Source organism: Lithobates pipiens, unplaced genomic scaffold, assembly GCF_037356315.1.
Source record: "Lithobates pipiens isolate NorthernLeopardFrog02 unplaced genomic scaffold, aLitPip1_a1.2 Scaffold_25, whole genome shotgun sequence".
NCBI lineage: Eukaryota > Metazoa > Chordata > Amphibia > Anura > Ranidae > Lithobates > Lithobates pipiens.
The window spans coordinates 108,397,920-108,416,678 of NW_027507787.1; the positions used below are offsets into that span (position 1 = coordinate 108,397,920).

At 49.3% G+C, this 18,759-nt stretch overlaps 7 pseudogenes; all 7 read left to right on the forward strand.

Annotated features, from left to right (window-relative positions):
- The first annotated feature begins 1,514 nt into the window (after nucleotides 1–1,514).
- On the forward strand, nucleotides 1,515–1,633 carry LOC143931706 (5S ribosomal RNA; annotated as a pseudogene).
- Nucleotides 1,634–1,734: 101 nt separating this feature from the next.
- LOC143931018 (5S ribosomal RNA) lies at nucleotides 1,735–1,853 on the forward strand (annotated as a pseudogene).
- Nucleotides 1,854–2,174: 321 nt separating this feature from the next.
- On the forward strand, nucleotides 2,175–2,293 carry LOC143931097 (5S ribosomal RNA; annotated as a pseudogene).
- Nucleotides 2,294–3,585: 1,292 nt separating this feature from the next.
- On the forward strand, nucleotides 3,586–3,704 carry LOC143932045 (5S ribosomal RNA; annotated as a pseudogene).
- Nucleotides 3,705–3,864: 160 nt separating this feature from the next.
- LOC143931330 (5S ribosomal RNA) lies at nucleotides 3,865–3,983 on the forward strand (annotated as a pseudogene).
- A 3,799-nt stretch (nucleotides 3,984–7,782) lies between these two features.
- On the forward strand, nucleotides 7,783–7,901 carry LOC143931406 (5S ribosomal RNA; annotated as a pseudogene).
- A 95-nt stretch (nucleotides 7,902–7,996) lies between these two features.
- Nucleotides 7,997–8,116, forward strand: LOC143932055 (5S ribosomal RNA; annotated as a pseudogene).
- Nucleotides 8,117–18,759: the final 10,643 nt, after the last annotated feature.

The window sequence follows — 18,759 nt, forward strand, 5'->3', positions numbered from 1 at the left end:
CTCTCCCATTTGTGGATAAATGGTGGGGGTCGACTCCTCCTCCTGACTACTCAATAGGTTGTACAGGAGGGAGAGGGTGTGTCGCACCGGTTCCCTTTTGTGACAGATGGATTGATAGGGTGTCAGGTCTCTAGGAGTGTAGGGGGCCCTTTGTATGGCCAGAAGAAAGTGACGAAGTTGATAAGCACTAAACAAGTCAAGCGGAGGGTCAGAAAGCTCGGCGACAGTTTGCGTGGTCGGAGCCCTCCCGAGGGCCACACCTCTCCCAGACGCTGTTTCCCCACCACTGTCAACTGTCGCAGTTTCTTGTTGGTAAATCCCGGTGGGAAGTCTGGATTACCTATAACCGGAGTCATTGGTGATGGCAGGGGAGCAATGTGTGTGCAGCGGAACAACCTCCACACAACAGCCAACGTAGCTCCCACTACGGGGTGACCTCTGAGGTCTTTTGGTAGGGAGGACAGGAGCCACGGGGAGGTCAATAGGGGAATGGATCCATCCTCAATCTCTATCTCCACCCACTGCTTGTGTGGGCCATTACAATGCCAATCAACGACTCTCGCTAGCAGAGTCACTCTGTAGTATTGTCTGAGATCTGGGAGACCCAGACCCCCCTTGTCCTTTGGTCTGGCAAGCAATTGCAAACGGGCTCTGGGCGGTTTGCGCGCCCAAATAAAGTCCCGGAGCAGCACCTGCAGTTGTCTGAAAAAAATTGGGGGTAACCGGATCGGTAATGTCTGGAACATGTATAAGATCCGCGGGAGGGCCGTCATTTTGAATGCATTACAGCGCCCGAACCAGGTCAGTGTTAAAGCATGCCAGTTTCCCAAATCAGATTTCAGTCTATCCAGGAGAGGGACAAAATTAAGCGGGTACAATTGCACTAAATCCGCTGCGATGTCAACGCCCAGGTAACGTATAGATTTTTCAGCCCAGTAGAATGGAAAAGCGGAGCGGAGCCTCTTGGCCTCACCATCCGGGACCGATATATTCAATACAGCCGACTTGGCGCAATTGATTTTATAGTTTGATAGGCTGCCGTATCACTGTAGAGACGCAAGTATATTGGGAATGTGTGGATTGGAGACGGAAAAAATTAGATCATCAGCGTGACACATAAGTGGTTCCAGTGTCAGAATAAAAATTAGGGGAGACAGAGGGCACCTCTGCCTCGTCCCATTAGTGATGGGGAAAGAGTCCGAGCACCACTCGTTTACCCGTACCGCTGCCGACAGCATGGAGTAAAGCGACATTACCCAGCTCATCATGTTGGGGCCAAGACCTATATGTTCCAGGGTGGCCTGCATAAAGTGCCAGGCCACCCTGTCAAAGGCCTTCTCCGCGTCCGTTGACAACATAAGCAAGGGCCTTCCCTGTACATGCGCCACATGGATTAAATTGAGGACTCGGGCCATATTGTCTCTAGCTTCCGACTTATTTTTATTTTTTTTGCTTGTTTCCCAAGGTGACCATCTTGCCGTTTGTCAAGAGGGTTGAAAGTGCCTGAAGAGATTGCCTACGGGCACATCACCCTGAAAGCACCCAATCTCGTTTGATGTTGGAGGCTAAGGAGAGTCGGGCCTTGTTAGTACCTGGATGGGAGACCGCCTGGGAATACCAGGTGTCGTAGACTTCTTTTTATGTTGTTGGCGTTGACCTGTTTTTTTTTTCGCTTGTTTCCCAAAGTGACCATCTTGGTGTTTGTCAAGAGGGTTGAGAGTGCCTGAAGAGATTGCCTATGGCCACATCACTCTGAAAGCACCAAATCTCGTCTGATCTTGGAGGCTAAGAAGAGTCGGGCCTGGTTAGTACCTGCATGGGAGACCACCTGGGAATACCAGTTATTGTAGGCTTCTTTTTATGTTGTTGGCGTTGATTCGTTTTTTTTTTTTTGCTTGTTTCCCAAGGTGACCATCTTGGCATTTGTCAAGAGGGTTGAGAGTGCCCAAAGAGATCGCTTACAGCAGCATCACCCTGAAAGAGCCTTATCTCTTCTCTTCTCTGAGGCTAAGAAGGGTTGGGCCTAGTTAGTATCTGTATGGGAGATGGCGTTGGAATACCAGGTGCCGTATTCTTCTTTTTATGTTGCTGACATTGACCTGTGTTTTTTCGCTTGTATCTCAAGGTGACAATCTTGGCATTTGTCAAGAGGGTTGAGAATGCCCAAAGAGATTGCCTATGGGCACATAACCCTGAAAGCACCCGATCTCCTCTGATCTCAGAAGCTAAACAGGGTTGGGCCTTGCTAGTACCTGGATTGGAGACCACCTGGGAATACTAGGTGCTGTAGGCTTCTTTTTATGTTGTTGGCCTTGACCTGTTTTTTTTTTCACTTGTTTCCCAAGATGACCATCTTGGCGTTTGTCAGAAGGGAAATAGTAGAACTGAAAGGAGGGAGACGGGGAAAGAGAAGATTGGGGAAGGAAATGGCAGAAAAGGAAAAGAAGGGGTAAGGGGGTGTCGTGGGTATAGTGGATAGGATGGGGTCCCCTCCCAGGGAGCAAGAGATGCCCTCGGCTCACCAGCTCATCAGCTGTCCAACGATTGGAACAGCGATCTCCAACGATCACCATGAGCTTACTATGTCTCGCGGAGGTATTCTTCCGAAAAGCGAGAAGGGAAGTTAGTCAGGTGGGAAAGGTGAAAAAAACTATCCATCTCGGCGAGCGAGGGGCCAATTAACGGGTGAGTAGTCACACAGGGCTCCAATGGCCTCCCTGCCCAAGGCAGACCAGCCAGTGGAACCCGCGCCATCTCCTGCTCTAGCTTGACCCATAGCTTCAGTTCCCCATGCCGGTGTCTTATCACATATGGTCCCCCATCGGATAGTGTCTGCTGTGTACTGCGCATGCGCAGTACACAGCAACACCGATTCCGAAAATTGCCGAGCATGAACGGCGCCTGCACACTGAATCCAGGTTCTATCCCCACTATCCAAGTGGACATAGAGTAAGAATATAAAAGAGCCGAGCGCAGCGAGGCCAAGCCCGAAGCGTGGCGAGCGAAGCTCGCCTGCGAGGTGCCCTCTGATATTCACAACCCTATGTCCGCTTGGATGGTGGAGCTACCACCTCCACTCACCGCGCAGGCGCCGTTCAGCTTCAGAGATTTTCCGAAACCTCGTCTGCTCCGTACTGCGTGGACACTATATCATGGCCGGACAGTATATGGCAGAACACCGGCACCAGTCAACCACCGGTGTCATGTGCGTCGCTGTGTAATATAGAGCAGGGTCCAGGAAGCCAATACCTCCCCGCAATTTCGGTCGCAATAGCATTGCCCTACCAATACGCATATGTTTTCCGCGCCAGAGGAACTTGATAAAGATTGAGCGAACCGCATGAAAGAAAGTCTGGGGTATTTTGATAGGTAAGGCTTGTAGTAGATACAGAAGTCGTGGCATCGCGTTCATCTTCAACACATTACAGTGTCCGAACCATGACAGAGCTAGTGGGTCCCATCTTTTAAGGTCCGCTGTAAGCCCATAGGCTTCTTTTTATGTTGTTGGCTTTGACCTGTTTTTTTTGCTTGTTTCTCAAGGCATTTGGCGTTTGTCAAGAGGGTTGGGCGTGTCTTGAAGAGAACGCTTATGGCCACATCAACCTGAAAGCACCCGATCTCGTCTGATTTCAGAGGCTAAGCAGCGTCAGGCCTGGTTAGTACCTGGATGGGAGACTGCCTGGGAAGACCAGGTGCCATAGAAGGATCTGGTCTGGTTAGTGTCTTGATTGGGAGATCGCCTGGGAATACTGGATGCCGTAGGCTTCTTTTTATGTTGTTGGCTTTGACCTGTATTTTTTAGCTTGTTTCCCAAGGTGACCATCTTGGCCTTTGTCAAGAGGCTTCAGAGTGCCCAAAGAGAGTGCCTACAGCCAAATCACCCTGAAAGAGCCCAATCTCATCTGATCTCGGAGGCTAAGTAGCGATGGGCCTGGTTAGTACCTGGATGGGAGACAGCTTGGGAATACCAGGTGCCGTAGGCTTCTCATTATGTTGTCGGGGTTGACCTGTTTTTTTTCCCTTGTTTCCCAAGGTGACCATCTTGGCATGTGTCAAGAGGGTTGACAGTGCACAAAGAAATTGCCTACGGGCACAACACCCTGAAAGCGCCCAATCTCTTTTGGTCTCAGAGGCTAAGCAGGGTTGGGCCTGGTTTGTACCTGGATGGGAGACCGCCTGGGTTTTCCAGATGTCGCAGGCTTCTTTTTATGTTGTTGGTGTTGACCTGTTTTTTTCGCTTGTTTCCCAAAGTGATCATCTTGGCATTTGTCAAGAGGGTTGAGAGTGCCTAAAGAGATCGCTTACAGCCGCATCACCCTGAAAGCACCCTATCTCTTCTGATCTCAGAGGCTAAGAAGGGTTGGGCCTAGTTAGGCCTTGGAATACCAGGTGCCGTATTCTTCTTTTTATGTTGTTGGCGTTGACCTGTTTTTTTTCGCTTGTTTCCCAGGGTTATTATCTTAGCATTTTTCAAGAGGGATGAGAGTGCCCAAAGAGATTGCCTATGGGCAAATCACCCTGAAAGCGCCCAATCTCCGCTGATCTCAGAGGGTAGAAAGGGTCGCGCCTTGTTAATACCTGGATGGGAGACCGCCTGGAAATACTAGGTGCGGTAGGCTTCTTTTTATGTTGTTGGCGTTGACTTGTTTTTTTTGTTTGTTTCCCAAGGTGACCATCTTGGCGTTTGTCAAGAGGGTTGAGCGTGCCTGAAAAAATCTACTATGGCTGCATCACCCTGAAAGAGCCAAATCTCATTTGATCTCAGAGGCTAAGCAGGGTTGGGACCTGGTTAGTACCTGGATGGGAGACCGCCTGGGATTTCTCGATGCCATAGGCTTTTTTTTTAAGTTGTTGGCATTGACTTATTTTTATTTTATTCTTTTATTAAGTATAAGTAGAACAACATGAATATAACAGTCAACCATACAGCATGACCCAGGGTCACAATTACATGGTAACAAAAAATAGGCAGCCAAATAACTCTGGGTTCTCAGAGGGGAGAAAAGAGAGAAACCCCACCTCAGACATGTAGTACAGTATAACTAATGCAGCTCCGTTCGGACAAATGTAATCATGGAGAACAACTGGGACCACAGCGAGCCAGCTTATCATGACCTATGTGAACCAGAGTAAAATATGAGCCAGTCGTATCCAGGTGGCGGCGGGGAAAAAAAGAAAAATAAAGACAAAAAGGGAGGGGGGGGGGATGCCACCCAGGGTAGACATGGCCTACGTAGGTAAACGTTAGATGTTCGGTCATTTTCTGGGACAGGGGCGCTGCTCACCTCCCGAATGTAGTCTCAAGTACCAGTAAAATACCTCCAGGGCCTCCATGTAACACTAAATTCCTCTTCAGTGTTGTGAAGGGTGGCGGTCAATTCTTCCACCCGGAGAATATGATTGACTTTGGAATACCACAGCACCTTGGATGGGGGCTGAGGCTGCCTCCACAGTGTGGGAAAGCAGGCCCGGGCGGCGTTCAGGAGTTGCATCGTGAGGGTTTTTTTGTATTTTCGAACAGGCTGTTCGGTCAAGTGTAGAAGGCACGCTGCTGGGTTGTCTGTGATATCTAAATTTCTGAGAGTTTTTATCGTCCCGGTCACCTCCACCCAAAAGTTCCTCAAGGCCGGGCATGCCCAGAAAATGTGTCCCATGGTCACCGTATCTGAATTGCACCTCCAACAAACATCCAGAATCGATCTATTCATTTTATTCAGAAGGTATGGGACTCTATACCAGCGTGAGACTATCTTGTATCCTGATTCTTGATATTGGTTTGCGATGGAAGCTTTATGTACTAATGTCAGGATCTTCCCTATCTGTTGTGGGGTAAATGTGATGCCAAAGTCCCTCTCCCATTTGTGGATAAATGGTGGGGTTGACTCCTCCTCCTGACTACTTAATAGGTTGTACAGGAGGGAGAGGATGTGTCGCACAGGTTCCTTTTTGTGACAGATGGATTCATAGGGCGTCAGGTCTCTAGGAGTGTAGGGGGCCCTTTGTATGGCCAGAAGAAAGTGACGAAGTTGATAAGTACTAAACAAGTCAAGCGGAGGGTCAGAAAGCTCGGCGACAGTTTGCGTGGTCGGTAGCCCTCCCGAGGGCCACACGTCTCCCAGACGCTGTTTCCCCACCACTGTCAACTGTCGCAGTTTCTTGTTGGTAAATCCCGGTGGGAAGTCTGGATTACCTATAACCGGAGTCATTGGTGACGGCAGGGGAGCAATGTGTGTGCAGCGGAACAACCTCCGCACAACAGCCAACGTAGCTCCCACTACGGGGTGATCTCTGAGGTCTTTTGGTAGGGAGGACAGGAGCCACGGGGAGGTCAATAGGGGAATGGATCCATCCTCAATCTCCATCTTCACCCACTGCTTGTGTGGGCCATTACAATGCCAATCAACGACTCTCGCTAGCAGAGTCGCTCTGTAGTATTGTCTCAGATCTGGGAGACCCAGACCCCCCTTGTCCTTTGGTCTGGCAAGCAATTGCAAACGGGCTCTGGGCGGCTTGCGCGCCCAAATAAAGTCCCGGAGCAGCACCTGCAGTTGTCTGAAAAAAATTGGGTGTAACCGGATCGGTAATGTCTGGAACAAGTATAAGATCCGCGGGAGGGCCGTCATTTTGAATGCATTACAGCGCCCGAACCAGGTCAGTGTTAAAGCATGCCAGTTTCCCAAATCAGATTTCAGTCTATTCAGGAGAGGGACAAAAATAAGCGGGTACAATTGCGCCAAATCCGCTGCGATGTCAACGCCCAGGTACCATATAGATTTTTCAGCTCAGTAGAATGGAAAAGCGGAGCGTAGCCTCTTGGCCTCACCATCCGGGACCGATATATTCAATACAGCCGACGGTGCAAATGATTTTATAGTTTGATAGGCTGCCGTATCGCCGGAGAGCCGCGAGTATATTGGGAAGCGAAATGTGTGGATTGGAGACGAAAAAAATTAGATCGTCAGCGTACGCCGCAATTTTGTGGTGTGCCGAGGGTTTGGATATGCCAGTAATATTCGGGTCATTCCCAACGTGACACATAAGTGGTTCCAGTGTCAGAATAAAAATTAGGGGAGACAGAGGGCACCCTTGCCTCGTCCCATTAGTGATGGGGAAAGAGTCCGAGCACTCTGAAAGCACCCAATCTCGTCTGATCTTGGAGGCTAAGAAGAGTCAGGCCTGGTTAGTACCTGGATGGGAGGCCACCTGGGAATACCAGTTATTGTAGGCTTCTTTTTATGTTGTTGGCGTTGATTCGTTTTTTTTTTTTTGCTTGTTTCCCAAGGTGACCATCTTGGCATTTGTCAAGAGGGTTGAGAGTGCCCAAAGTGTTCGCTTACAGCAGCATCACCCTGAAAGAGCCCTATCTCTTCTCATCTCTGAGGCTAAGAAGGGTTGGGCCTAGTTAGTCCCTGGATGGGAGATGGCTTTGGAATACCAGGTGCCGTAGTCTTCTTTTTATGTTGTTGACATTGACCTGTTTTTTTTCCGCTTGTTTCCCAAGGTGACTATCTTGGCATTTGTCAAGAGGGTTGAGAGTGCCCAAAGAGATTGCCTATGGGCACATAAGCCTGAAAGCGCCCGATCTCCTCTGATCTCAGAGGCTAAACAGGGTCGGGCCTTGCTAGTACCTGGATTGGAGACCACCTGGAGAGCACCTGTCAATACTAGGTGCTGAAGGCTTCTTTTTATGTTGTTGGCGTTGACTTGTTTTTTTTTTTTGTTTGTTTACCAAGGTGACCATCTTGGTGTTTGTCAAGAGGGTTGAGAGTGCCTGAAGAGCTCGCCTATGGCCACATAACCCTGAAAGCACCAGATCTCGTCTGATCTCAGAGACTAAACAGGGTCGGGCCTTGTTAATACCTGGATGGGAGACCACCTGGGAATACTAGGTGCTGTAGACTTCTTCTCATGTTGTTGGCGTTGACTTGATTTTTTTGTTTGTTTCCTAAGGTGACCATATTGGCTTTAGTCAAGGTTGAGAGTGCCTGAAGAAATCTCCTACGGCCACACCACCCTGAAAGACTCCAATCTCATCTGATCTCAGAGGCTAAGCAGGGTTGGGACCAGTTTAGTACCTGGATGGGAGACCGCCTGGGATTTCCAGATGCCGTAGGCTTCTTTTTATGTTGTTGCCGTTGACCTATTTTTTTCCGCTTGTTTCCAAGGTGACCATCTTGGTGTTTGTCAAGAGAGTTGAGAGTGCCTGAAGATATTGGCTACGGCCACATCACCCTGAATCTGTTCCATCTCGTCTGATCTTGGAGGCTAAGCAGGGCCTGGTTAATGCCTGGATGGGAGACCGCCTGGGAATACCAGGTGTCGTAGGCTTCTTTTTTTTTTCAAATATAATTTTTTCTCCAAATAGGGGAAGACGGTCCCCCGAGTACATAATGCAACAGAGAAATACAGAGCAAAAAGCAGCTGAAAAATACTTGATACAGGTATATTCGCAACTGTGAGTCTGCCTTCCATCAATCACAATGATTCGAGGCACAGATAAAGTACTGTACCAAGATCCAGGGTCACACAAACCCCAGGTCCCTCCGGCATAATCCATCCAGAGGGGGGTGTGGGGCCGTCATTCCCAATTTTCCAGTTTTTCCAAAAGAGAGAGGGGGTGGAGGGGGTGAGAGATAGGGGAGGAAGGCAGAAAAGAGAAGGGTTGAAAGATCAGAAAAGGAGAAGACGGGACGAGACACGATGGCAGCCACTGTCCAAGGGGCCAGTCAAGGAAAGCTCAGAGCACTAAGGCGACAGCAGGCGACATCCTTCCAGCGAGAATATAAAGGTATTCCAGATGTCCCAGGTTTGTTTAAAAAATTCTTGTTTACCTTGTGATGTGAGGATCAAGTCCTCCATTTTTTTTAATGTCCTCTATTTTCCTAAGCCAGTGAGTAATGAAAGGGGGGGAACATTTTTTCCAATAGAGAGGGATGCAGGATTTCGCCGCATTTATCACATGCCGTAAAATTGATTTTTTTTGTACTTCTTAATGGGAATCTGTGAATGGTGCAAGAGAAAGAATGCAGCCTCTTCCTGGATGGAGAAGTCTGTGAATTTTTGTGTTATGCATCGGATCTCTGTCCAGAAGTCCACCAAGCTGGGGCAGGACCAAAAAATGTGCAGCAACGTGCCCTCTTCTTCTCCACACCTCCAGCATATGTTCGAGGAAGAGGGGAAACATTTCTGCAGCTTTGATGGTGTCAAATACCACCTGGTGAGAAGTTTAAAATTCGTCTCCTGTATCTTCGTGCACAGCGACATTTTGAGAGCCAAAGTGATAATGTGTTGTCTCTGTGCTGGGGAAAATGAGCAATTAAGGTCTTTTTCCCAGTTGGACAGACAGGTTAAGTGTGGGTAATCTGTTTGAGAGAGAATGTGGGCCAAAGGGCCTTCGCTCCTGCATAGAGTCTCAAACTCCGTCTGAGGGCGGGCAAACGTTTGAGGATTGGGGATGGAATGGAGAAAATGATGTCGTTGCGCCGCTCTCCAAAAAGGCAGTTGTAAAAGCCCTGTCGGATCTGTTAGGGTTGAGAAAAAAGGCCATTTTCCATCAATAACGAATTTAGACGCATTGTCTAGGTTGGAATTTCTAAGTGGGTCCCCAGTTCAAAGGTTGGATGGCCACGTATAGGGAATAGGGGGGAAGTCAAAGACGTGAGTGTGTTTTGGGTAGCGATCAGGTGACTGACTTTCAACTAAGCCCCTATAGTGGGATGTGACATAAATTCTGTGGGTAAATACTTATAGCACCACATGGCGCTTCTTTTTTTTTTTTTTTAACAGCACAAGTTTATTGAACAACTCAGTTATAACAAGATATTACAGTAGGTACAAACATTAGCCTCTTCATAGGTGAAGGACAGTAATACATCTTACATTAAGGAAAATTCCTGACAATGATAGTATAGACTCCAATATAGCTCACTCCACACACGTATGCATATTTTCCACCCACTTATCCCATATTTTGTGGTATTTGGCTGGACACCCACGATTTCTATACACCAGTTTAATCAAGGGTAGCTTACTATTAATGCCCATTACCCATTCCCGCATAGTAGGCATGGTTGGACGCATCCAGTATTTAGCCACAAGCTTTCGTGCGGTAAACAGCGTAGAGTGCAAAAATGTAGCCAAGTATTGATCAACAGAGGTATCAGGAAATATACTAAGTAGGCAACTCTTAGGGTCAAGTTGAAGGGGTGAACCCATGTGGTCATGTAGAAACCTGACAATCTGCCCCCAATACTCCTGGACCAATGGGCATTGCCAGAGAAGATGGTAGAAAGTACCAGTCATACAAGAGCAACGGGGACACTTCGAGTTATAGTCAGGATGATACTTAGCTATCCGGATAGGGGTGAGATAGGACCTGTGTATCACATAGTACTGCGTTAGTCGGTCAGGTAGGCTAAGCGAAGCCTGTTGAACGTTCTCAAGGGCATCCTCCCATTCCTCCCCATCAAAGGGACCTATGTCCTCTTCCCATCTCAACCTGGCCCGTTCAGTGGTTTGCGCCACCAAGCGGGCCCGGAGTAGGCCGTATAGAGTCGAGATCAATTTAGCCGGTTCGTCTCCCATAATTACATCTGTCAAAGCCAGCGACTGTACATTCGGGAAGTCCTGAGCAAATTGCGCACGAAGCGCGTGTCGCAATTGCAAGTAGCGAAAGTGCATATGAGGGGGTATGTTAAATTCCACTTGTAGGGAGGGAAAATCCCTTACGCCCATAGGAGTCACCACCTGATACAGAAAAAGTATCCCTCTAGAAGCCCACAAGTCTACATCTGGTAAGCCAGACAACTCACGAAGCAGGGGGTTGCGCCATAGCGGTGTATGTGAGTGGTAATAGTCAGCTCCCAGTAATCTAAGGGCTAGTTTCCAAATACTCCGGTGGTGTGGCAGGATCTGGGACCGGGCATCCCTAACCCCACCACCCCGAAAAATCATCTGAAGGGGAGTATCAACAAGGGATTCAGCCCTCCCGCCCACCAAGGCCTGATATCTGTGACTATCCGCTCTATGGAGGTGATAAAAATGGGAAATCTGGGCTGCTATGTAGTATGTGTGGAAATCAGGGAGAGCCAGTCCCCCCATAGAGGTCGGGTTTTTAAGTGTGTTCCATGCCAACTTATGTCTAGATGGGCCCCAGATAAAGGTGTTTAAGACACCGTCTAATGTTTTAAAGAACGCCACGGGGACCATGACAGGGGAATGCCAAAGTACATAAAGGAGTTTCGGCAGGAGGATCATTTTAGTAATATTGATCCGTCCCATAACCCCAATGGGGAGACGGGACCATGCCTTAGTCTTCTCCCGCACATACAGAAGCAGTGGTTCAAGATTAAGATGAATATACTCCCCAGGTTCCCTCGTAACCTGCACTCCCAAATACTGAATGGAGGATACCCTGGAGAGCGGGAGAGAAGCTGCATCCCGGTCCGGGGAGAACAAGTCAATGGGTAGAACCTGCGACTTGGTCCAATTAATACGCAGAACGGAATGACCACCAAACTCCTCTATGACCCCCAGGGCAGCCTCCAATGACCGACCCGAGTCCTCTAAATACAGTAAAGTATCATCCGCATACATACTTACCGATTCCACCAGAGAACCGCGTCGGAGGCCTACTACAGCCGGGTGTGCCCGAAGTGCAGCAGCCAACGGTTCTGCCGCCAAAGCATATAACATAGGAGACAACCCTGACGTGTGCCACGGCCTAGCTGAAAGGGGTCCGACACCCATCCGTTAACTGCTACTCTAGCCATTGGGCGATAGTATAGGAGAGTAATCCATTTAACAAAATTGGGGCCAAACCCAAATTTACCCAAGCATTCCCAAAGATAATTCCACTCAATGGAATCAAACGCCTTAGCGGCATCCAGTGACAACACCACCCTCGAGCATACTTTGTCATGCTCAGCCTGGATATTCATATATAACCAGATATTAATGGCCGTGTTTTTCCCGGGCATAAATCCCGTTTGATCCGGGTGAACAAGTGATAGGATGACTCCACTCAGACAAGTGGCAAGTACTTTAGCCAAAATTTTAATATCTGCTTGGAGCAGCGAGATGGGGCGATAGGAATCAGGGCAGTGGGGATCCTTTCCTGGCTTGGGTATCACTATAATAACTGCCTGCCGTAGAGTATCAGGTAGGGACCCGGAGTCAAATATGTGTGTATATAATCTCAACAATTCTGGCACTAGTGTCTCAGAGTAGTGGGCATAGAAATCCAGGGGAATACCATCCAGTCCAGGGGCCTTAGCCGTTGCAAGGGATGCCACCGCTAGCCTAATCTCATCTGCCGATATCGGGGCCTCAAGAGACTCAACCTGAGCCTCAGACAGGTGGGGAAGAGAGATATCTCGGAGGTACGCCCCCGTCTCAGTCCTCGGCCTATGTACCTGCGACTCATAAAGGGCAGCATAGTAAGCACGAAACATGGTGGCCACTGTTGGCGGATCAGTCACCTCCTCACCCCCATTGTCAGTCAACGAAACCACCACCGGGGGCTTGGAGTCCCGATGCGCCAAGTAGGCCAGCAACTTTCCCGCCCTCTCTCCTTGTTCAAACACCCGTTGCTTAACAAAAAACAACTTTTGCTTAGCCTGTTCAATGTGGAGGTGATCTACTAGCCTTATGTGGTGTCGTAATACCTGGGCCTTAGCAGGTGTGGGGTCAGTAGTGAAGTCAGTGGTCACCGAGGCCAGCTCCCGTAGGGCATTAGATAGCAAAGTCTTGGAGGTACGCTTCAACCGGTTAATCCGGTGTGTTAAAGGGGAGCGTACATGCAGTTTAAAAGCCTCCCAGGTACAGTCAACCGGAGGCGTCCCCTGATTAGTAGTAAAGAAAAAACCCCATTCGTCCCCTAAGTCTTCGCTGTCACTCAAGGCGGTTAACCAGAAGGGGTGAAGCCGCCATGGTTTCGGTCCAGTAGGTCGGGTCAAGGAAAAAGTTGCCCAGCAAGGAGCGTGGTCTGACAATGATCTAGCATAATAGCCCGTGTCTACTAGCCTGGGTAACAACTGGGCGGACACAGCAATATAATCTATACCTGACATGGTGGAGTGAGTTGCAGAGAAACAGGAGTAAACACGTTTAGCCTGATATTTAAATCGCCACAGATCTGTAAGAGAGAATTCCTGAAACGTGCGACCTAGTCCAGTATCTCCCGGTAAATGATCCCCTCGAGTAGAGCTCATTCTATCCACCCCCGGATTCAAAACCATATTAAAATCACCCAGCCAAATTGCTGGGACATTAGGGTGTTGAGCCATAAAAGATAATCCCTCTGTAATTAGTCTATGATCGTAAGGCGGGGGTACATAATAGGCGAGAATAATGTACTGTTCTCCGTGCAATAAGCAGTGTATAAATATATATCTGCCCTGCGGGTCTATCTGCAAAGAAACCAAGGAAAACTGTGCCGTTTTAGATACCAATACAGACACCCCGCGAGAATAGGACGTATGGGTGGCGTGGTAGGCCCATCCAATCCACGGGCGACGCAAAGCTATTTGCAATCTCCCAGTTACATGCGTCTCCACCAGGACTGTGATATCCGCTCTATAAGTTTTGAGACACCCAAACACTGCCGCCCTCTTAATTTTATCCCGAATCCCCCTGACATTCCACGTCAGCAACTTCAGGGTACCCATGGCGTGGTCTCAGCCAATATCACAAGGAGGAAAATAGTATCCAAACCACCCGTCAAAGCAGTATCCATTCCCATATTCATCAGAGTATACATGAAAAAGAGACATTTGTCTGTTCCATAACCAAATAAAGCTTGTGCTATAAACTAAGCATAAAACATAACATACTATAACATAATAACTACAACCCATCCCCACCCTCCCTGCTCTCAGCCACCCCAACTTGGCTGGAGCTCCCTTCCCAAAACAAACCATAGAACACTAGGCAATGTCAATAACAATAAGCCACTGGACCCAGTGACAAGACCAAGTCTTCTCCCGTCATAACCCGGCTTGTAGGCTGGAGCCGGACCATGCGTCCATTTCCCACCCCACTCCCATTGGTGCGGTGCCCAGTTCAGCAGCGGGACATAACAGTCCAGTAAAGGGCATGTATCAGGAGAAAGTCAAAGTTCTGCAGTCCCATGCAGCAAGTCCAGATGACCCGCGTCCCCCCCACCCCCCCAGGGAAAGGGCCCAATAGAGCCCGCCAAGCGGGTCCCCCAAACTAAGAGGGAGGGGGAAGGGGTATTGTGTAACGAACCAGGGGGATGTCCGCAGAGCGTGGCCATAGGCAGCAGTACATGTTCAGTCAACAAGAGCAACGGCCATCCCTGTTAGAGAGGGGGAACAGAAGCATCAATTCAGGGACTGAGGATAATGAACCACGCATAGGCAGTCCAACAGTGATCTGCTTGCACACGGGCAAATAGAAAGGGGGGAGCAGATAGAGTACTCACAAATCTTCCAATGATTTTAGTCTCGAGGTGGCCGATTTCGAGCCGCGTCTCTCTGTTCCAACCAGGAAACTGCCATCTCAGGATCTTCAAAAAAGTATTCCCTATCTTCCCCCACTACGCGGAGTCTGGCCGGGTACAACATGGCGTACTTGAGGTGATGTGCCCTGAGGCGCCTCTTGACTTCCACGAATCGGGAACAACGTTTTTGAACTTCTGCGGAGAAGTTGGGAAACACTGAGATATGTCCGTTCTGAAACGGGATGTTGCCTTTTTCACGAGTAAGGCGAAGGATGGCATCCCTATCCCGGTAATTTAGCAGCTTAGCAATGCACGTGCGAGGAGGTGCCCCCTCCGGCGGCGGGCGGGCAGGCATTCTGTGGGCCCTTTCAATAATAAATGAGGTAGAAAACGCCTCCCTACCGTAGGCTTTAATCAGGAGAGATTCCAAAAATGTCGCCGGGTCAGCCCCCTCGGAGCCCTCCGGCAGGCCGATAAAGCGGAGGTTAGATCTGCGGGCCCTATTCTCAAGGTCGTCCTGTTTCTGGGCCAGCTGCTGGAGCTGCTTTTGCACATCCTCCTGGGCATGCTGCAGAGGGAACAGGACATCTTCGGCCTGACTGATCCGGGTTTCAGTTTCCTTCACTCTGTCACGCAGTTTAGCCATGTCCTGTCGGATAAGTGAGACATCCACCTTAACCTCCTCAAGCTTAGTTGTCAGTGTGGTCTGGCAGGTAGAAATCGCCTCAAGCACCTTCGCCGTGTCTGAGGTAGCAGGTTCTGCAGCCGGAGTGGACTGTCCGCCATGTTGGCCCTCATGGTCCCGCTGGAACTTTTCAAGAGATGCCGCCGCTGCAGACTGCTTCTTCGTCGGAGACATCGTCCCAATGTATGCACGAGAAAGTAGCGGGTATTACACTGGTAAGATCGTAGGTAAAATAGTCAGTGGGCACCCAGGATCACTACAGGAGATCGCGGTAGGAGCGGAGCTCAGGTCACAAGCGTCCTACTCCATTGCTGTCCAGGCCACGCCCCCCCCCCCCCCACATTGCGCTTCTTAGCGGAATTCGGGAGTGAGCTTAGAAAGTTTGTTTCGAATCCAGTCCAATACACGCCCCAGATGGGAGGCCAGGTAGTAGCGTCGCAAGTCAGGGAGAACCAACCCTCCCTGTTGTTTAGACAATGTCAGCTGTGACCGCTTAAGTCTGGGATTTTTGTGGGCCCAGTTAAATTGAGTGAGCAAGGATTGAGCTTGCTTAAAAAACGGGACTGGAATCTGGATCGGGAGAGCTTGGAAAAGATAAGTAAATTTAGGGAGTATGTTCATTTTAATGAGATTGCATCTCCTGAACCAGGAATGGAGGCCAGAATGCCACCCGTGAAGCAAACTGCGGATCTTAGTGACAAGGGGTGGGGGGAAGTTCAACATAAACGTACGCACGATGTCCGGTGGAATGTAAGTACCTAAGTACTTAAGGGCTGTATGGGTCCATTTAAATCGAAAATTGGACTGCAAGTCTATTAACGTTTGCGGGGGGACTGCAACCCCCATGGCCTTTGATTTCAAGAAGTATCCCGTATATCTGGAATTCCCAAAGAAGATTTGGCAAGGAAACTCTGGGATTCGTCAGCGAAAACAGCATGTCATCCGCGTAGGCAGATATCTTGCACTCAATAGTACCCATTTGGAGTCCCATTATGTCTGAGTTTTGTCGAATTGTGGAGAGAAAGGGTTCCAATGACAGTGCGAATAATAGGGGCGACAGGGGGCAACCCTGTCTGGTCCCATTCCCCATGTCAAGGGGAGATGAGAGAACCCCATTCGCTTTGACTTGAGCTGAAGGGCGTGAGTATATCTTACTTATCCATGCCAGCATCCGTTCACTCAGACCTATATGGCGAAGGACCGAGAACATTAATGTCCATTTGACCCGATCAAAAGCCTTCTCGGCATCAGTACTCATGAAAAGACAAGGGGTCCCAGATGACTTTGCTTTATGGATCAGGGTAAGCACCTTAATGGTGTTGTCCCTATCTTCCCTGGTGGAAATAAAACCTAACTGGTCAATATGTATAAGGGACTGCAAGTGATGTGCCAATCACGTGGCGAGGATTTTAGAGAATAGTTTTAGGACCGAATTTAGGAGGAAAATGGTTCTGTAGCTCCCACATAGGCCCGGGTCTTTGCCCTCCTTAGGTATCAACGAGATGTGGGCTCTAAGGGTATCCTCAGGAAAATCCCCATTTGAGCTCAGAGTATTAAATAAATTCACCAAGCGCGGGCCGAGAATAGGGAGGAAGGTCTTAAAGTATTGTGCGGTATATCCGTCAAGGCCCGGAGCCTTACCCACCTTCGGAGGTCCCACGGCTGTCTGGACTTCTTCCAGTGTGATCGGGTCCTCCAAGTACTCCCGTGATTCCGATGAGAGGGTTGGTAGACCAGAACCGGTTACATATCTGTCTATATTGTCCTGTCCAGACCCTGAATCGGGCAGGTTGTAGAGATCAGAGTAACATTTTTCAAAGACTTCGGCTATTTGGGTTGGGGTAGAGGCCCTCTGGCCATTCTCATCTATCAACTGTGATATGTAAGAGCCAGATTTCAACTCCTTTACCGACCTGGCTAAGATTTTTCCGCATTTGTCCCCTGACTCCTACATCAGTTTACGACAAAACTGGAGTGCCGCTTTCGCTTTATAATGGAGTAGGTCAGCAATATGGGTACGGAGTGTCCCCAATTCAATCTCTAAGGTCCATGAGGGGGAATGTTTATGTTTCGCTTCCACAGAGGCAAGTTCACGAAACAGATTAGCAAGCTGTTCCTTCCGTGTTCGTTTGATGCGCGCCCCGTGCCTGATAAGTACCCTGCGGAGTACTGACTTGTGAGCCTCCCAAATTATCCCCGGGTCACAGTCCTGCGTTTAGTTTTCTTGGAAATAAAGGTCCAATTCCCTGGTTACATCTCCTAAAACTTCTGGTATCTGGAGGAGGCTCTCATTAAGGTGCCAGAATAGAGACCTAGGTGAGGGGTTCCTAGAGAGGGTGTAGGTAAGGGCTACAGGAGCGTGGTCGGACCAAGTAATATGGCCGATGGAGGAAGAGCTCACCAAGTGCAGTTGGTCATGTGGAATCAAGAAGAAGTCTATCCTCAAGTATGATTTGTGAGGGGAAGAGCAAAAAGAGTAGTCCCTTTCCCCAGAGTGTTGCAGACGCCAGACATCAACTAATTGGTCATTCAGTAAACACTTAGTAGTCCGCTTTCTAGAGGAAATGAGGAGCGAGGAGCAAGAGGCAGAAGTGTCAACCAATGGCGAAAGGGGACATTAAAGTCCCCACCTAATATCAACTGGCCCTCCCGAAAGTCACATAATCTGTGCAGGGTAGTTCTGAGGAACGTGTCTTGGTGATCACTGGGAGCGTACACAGTGGCAAATGTAAAAAGGCGCTCTCCAATGTGGCCCCTAAGAAAAAGATATCGGCCCCCAGGGTCCACCAGAGAATCCTGGAGAACCCAGGGGAGCCTGCTAGAGATCAGAATGGAGACTCCCTTGGTCTTAGAGGAGGGGTTAGTAGAGTGGTTGTCCGCACTCAACAGTACAGGAAGGGTATACTAAAACAGCACAATTATGCTATAGCGCTTACCAGATGTACACTGGGTTTAAAGTGCTGTCCTACTTGGGTTGGTGGGTAGACAGGTCGGAGAGGGAGCCCCCGAATCCTAGTCCCCCCAGTCCCGGCAGTGGTAAATGTCACGTCTGATACCGGTATGCAAATAAAAGACAATCAGTAACATCATAGAACCAAAAAACAATAGTATAACCAAAACAGAGGTAGAGCATATAACTGTCAGCACTGAGGGGTCTCCTCGGCTCGCCCTAAACGTAGGCATGCACGAGGGAGCCCATCACAACAGAAAAGGCATCACAGAATGGGATCCACCACCCCCCGTCCCATACCCCTAAAGTACATGCAGTCCCCGAACAAATGCATTTCTCCCTTTGGCAGATTGTCCTCTCCTTACCCCCTCTCCACCGTCCACGCCCCGGGGGGAAAAGGGGCAGGGAAAGGGGGAGTGGAAGGGGGAAAGGGGGAGGAAAAGGAGGGAAGGGAAGGGTGGGAAGGGGGGAAGGGAGGGGGGAAACAGGGGAAAGGGGACAAACATGCGGAAATGTCAAGTCCTTTAGCGCACTCCCACCAGCAAACACCCAGACCCCATAAATTTCAACTCCTCCCCTCCATGGTCACCACATCAAGATGAAAGAGGAGCAGCCCTGGTCGGTGCATGGAAAATCCGTCAGGCAAGGGGCTGGGGCCACCAT